This window comes from Coenobita brevimanus, chromosome 63, assembly GCF_032717465.1.
Source record: "Coenobita brevimanus isolate Jiangsu-jjx chromosome 63, ASM3271746v2, whole genome shotgun sequence".
Classification (NCBI taxonomy): Eukaryota; Metazoa; Arthropoda; class Malacostraca; order Decapoda; family Coenobitidae; genus Coenobita; species Coenobita brevimanus.
The window spans coordinates 36934337-36938234 of NC_137016.1; the positions used below are offsets into that span (position 1 = coordinate 36934337).

The 3898-nt window shown below is 45.1% G+C and overlaps 1 protein-coding gene across 1 annotated transcript in view; it reads left to right on the plus strand.

The window, feature by feature from the left end:
* The first annotated feature begins 2368 nt into the window (after nucleotides 1-2368).
* Nucleotides 2369-3898, plus strand: part of LOC145404326 (alkylglycerol monooxygenase-like) — a 36278-nt gene continuing 34748 nt past the window's right edge. Inside the window, exons 1-2 of the mRNA XM_080275844.1 lie at nucleotides 2369-2436; nucleotides 3808-3898. The exon at nucleotides 3808-3898 is cut by the window's right edge and continues 211 nt beyond it. The gene's annotated coding sequence lies outside the window, so the exon portion shown is untranslated. The remainder of the gene's footprint in view (nucleotides 2437-3807) is intronic.

Consider the following 3898-nt stretch of genomic DNA (forward strand, 5'->3'; position numbering starts at 1 on the left):
TTCCCTCGTGCTACACGGGCATCTGGTAGCGCTCATGACTGGAATGTCACTCAGCCATATTGCAGAACTTCTGCCTATCAGAATTCTTTCATTCCCCGAACTGCATCTCGCTGGAACTCGCTTCCCCAGAGTTGTTTTCCTCCAAATTTCAACCCACAACTGTTCAAGTCTAACTGTTACAGATATTTTGTGAACAGAGGACACCAGTAATCTGGTGTATCGATTAATTTTTTTTACTCATTTGTTTTTCCTTCCTCCGTTCTGTTATTTATAAAAAAAAAAGAAAAAAAAAGAAAACCTTGGTGTTAAAAATCATTATCATCATCATCATCATCGGGACCTCCTTTCCCTCCCTAGGGCAGGGTGAGGAGTAACAATGTCCGGACAACCAAAATTTGCTCAATCTAATGGGCCACGCCCCCATTCACTCATCAATCAAGCCCCCGAAATCCTGACTCTATTGGATACTCCAAAAACATTCACCACGTTTTGTAGCTTCACATAAACGTATCCGACTGAGTCAATCCGGATGCTGCCACGTTAAAAAGGGGTGCCAGAATCTCTGATCATGCACTTCTCCTCACATCATTCATCCAGCCAGCTCGATCTCTTGTCAGTTCCCTAGCCTCACCGACTTCCGAGCCTCTCTTCCCCACACACTCATCCATCATATCTCTCCACCTTCTCCTTGGCCTACCTCGCCTCCTCCCTCCTTCAAATTCGCTCAGATATACCTTTTTCACCACTCTATTGTTATCCATTCTCTTCACATGACCATACCATCTCAGTACACTCTCTTCGATTCTGGTGTCCACCGACTTCCTCACTCCACATCTTTATGAATCACATTATTCCGTATCCTATCCATCCTCTGTACTCCACATACATTCCTCAGCAGTCCCATCTCCACTGCTCTTACTCTCGATTTTTCATTTTCATGCCACACCAGTCTCACATCCATACGTTAAAGTTGGCACTAACACTCCTTCATGTAAGCCTCGTGCAGCTACAACACTCAAGCTGTCCAGGTGTTAAAAATAGTTCCTAGAAAAAGTAAGTTTAATCATGTTCCGCCTCTCAACATCACGCACTGCATCTCTGCCCTGCCATTCCTTATCCTGGTTGTTCATTTGGTATTTGTTTTGCGGTAATGGAAAACGAGTTCGCATCCATTTTTTTCTTTCTGATTTTACAGGTAGTGATCATATACTCTAATCTCGCCTGTTATGGTGTCCAGGAAGATCTGTTGCTTGTATCTTCCTGTTTGTTTCTCTTCCTGGTTATCCATCTTCACTAATACACCGCGAAGGACTAAAGGCCATAGGCGTATTAAGGAACTAGAATTGCAAGGGAGAAGGCAAGCAAGCAAGCGTCTCTCTCTCTCTCTCTCTCTCTCTCTCTCTCTCTCTCTCTCTCCCAGCCTGCTCCGGAAATAATCGTCTAAATATTAGGTTAATTTATGGGTTTAGCCTAGCAGAGTGAGTCATAGCAGCCTGAGAGAGAGAGAGAGAGAGAGAGAGAGAGAGAGAGAGAGAGAGAGAGAGAGAGGAGGTGAAAATTTTCGTTCCTTTCCCGTAGAATTTGTGTATGTATGTAATTATGTATGTATGTATGTACATATGTATGTAAAATAATGATGATAATGATGGTGATGACGATAATGCTGCTGCTGCTGCTGCTGATGATGATGATGAGTATAAAAATAATAATACTATTAACAAAAATGCTACTACTACTACTACTACCACCACTAATAATAATAATAATAATAATATTAATAATAACAATAATAAGAATAATAATAACACGAAATAATCTGAACTCTGAAAGGATGGGAAAGGGAAGAAAGGAGGGAGAGAGGGATAAGGGAGAGAGAGAGAGAGAGAGAGAGAGAGAGAGAGGAGATAGAGATAGATAAGAGAGAGAGGGAGGGGGGTAGGGAAAGAGATGGAGGAAGGACAGGGATGAAGAGGAAGGGAAGGGCGAGGGGGAAGGAAGGAGAAGGGGGAGGGAAGGTGAAGGGGGTAGGGGGAGGGAAGGACAGACGGGAGGGGAGAGGGGAGGGAAGGAAGGGAGAGGGAGAGAAGGAGGGGGAGAGATGAAGGAAGGACAGAAGGAGATGGGTGGGAAAGGAGGAGCGGGAAGGGGTTGGAAAGGAGAGGGAAGAGGGAGGGAAGATGGGAGGGGGAGGGGGGAGAGGAGGATGAGGTAAGGATGAGGTAAGGAGGAGGAGGGATTACGGAAGGACAAAAAGGAGGGGGAGGGGGAGAGGGGAGGGGGGAAAGGGGGGGGATGGCTGGAGATACCCTTAACATCAGCCACCGAGGCAGGACTTAGGAGCAGTTGTGGTTGAGCTCTGTAGTGGTACACAGTCTCTGCTTCCCTCCTGTCCTTTCCTCCATCCCTCCCTCCGTCCCTGCCAGCATCTGAGGGACTGTTACAAGCACCCCAATACAGTCAGTCACCGATACAGTCACAAGTCCAGTCCCAGTCACAGTCACAGTCTCCCAAAGAAAAATTGAATCAGGCTGCGACAGTTTACAAGGGTTAAAATTTTTGCCATAGTGTCCCCTTGAAATGTATTAAAATTCACCTAGAAGGCTTCAGTCAAACGTGGACCTTGAGTTTTGCCTTTACGGATGTTTCTGGTGCCTGTATGCGTGCGTTTGCGTGTATAGAAAGGGTGTGAGAGTGTGAGTGTGCGTGTGTGTGTGTTTTAGTGTGTCTGTTAGGAATAACGTGCGTGTTTGTGAGCTTGCGTTGAAAGAGGTGCGATTTAGGGCATTGACTTGGTAGTGTGTGTGTTTGTTTTTTGTTTGTGTGTGTGTGTGTGTGTGTGTGTGTGTGTGTGTGTGTGTGTGTGTGTGTGTGTGTGTGTGTGTGTGTGTGTGTGTGTGTGTGTAACAGAGAGAGGAGGGAGTGTGGTGTGTGTCTGTGTGTGTGTGTGTGTAAGAGAGTGAGAAGAGTGTGCATTTATTTATAAGAGACAAAGAGTGAAATAGTATGTGTATTAGAGAGAGAGAGAGAGAGAGAGAGGTCTAAACGGAAACACAGTACGAGTGGTTTCGGTCGAATGCACAAGAGACTGACCATGCTTGCGCGCGCAGAGGGAAAAAGTGCTGATCTATACTGAGCGTGCGTATAAGCGTGTGCGTGTGTGCGTGCGTGTGTGTGTGTGTGTGTGTGTGTGTGTGTGTGTGTGTGTGTGTGTGTGTGTGTGTGTGTGTGTGTGTGTGAACAAAAATAAGAGTAGTTTATGTGTACGTGGACCAAAGCTAGGACTTTTTGCGTGCGTTTAGGTTATAACAGACGCTTTTTGCGTGTGTGGGAGCTGATCAAGGAAATTCTGAGTGTGTTTCAGCAGAGGCAAGTTTTTAAAATTGTTTTTGCTAATGGATTGACAAACACGGATACCGTCTGCTTAACAAGTGGGCAGCAGAAACAGGGAACTTTTTTTGCATGCGGCGGGGTTAAGCATAAAACTATTTTCTTGCGTTGGGCATAAACAAGTTTTTCCTTTTGTATTAAAAAAAAAAAAAAAAAAAGAGAAAAAAATCAGACAGTCCTTCAAACGTGTAAGCATAAACAAACCTGTGTGTGTGTGCGTGGATGAAATGTTCGTCTCTTTTGTGTGCACAGGAGTTTGCTTACGTCCTCCTGCGTGTGTAGGGACAGAATCAAGGTCTTCCTTTTGCGTGCGTGAGAGGAGAATAAAGTACTCTCTCTCTTTCTCTGTGTGTACTTAAACATAAACAATTCTTTCTGCGTGAATGTGGAGTACAGGCCTAAACAAGTATATCTTTTCAGCGTGCGACCGGAAATAAGGACCTTCTTGTGGACAGTTGAGTGCAAAGTCAAAACACTCTCTTTTGCGTGCGTGGGAGAGTAAACCAAGCCC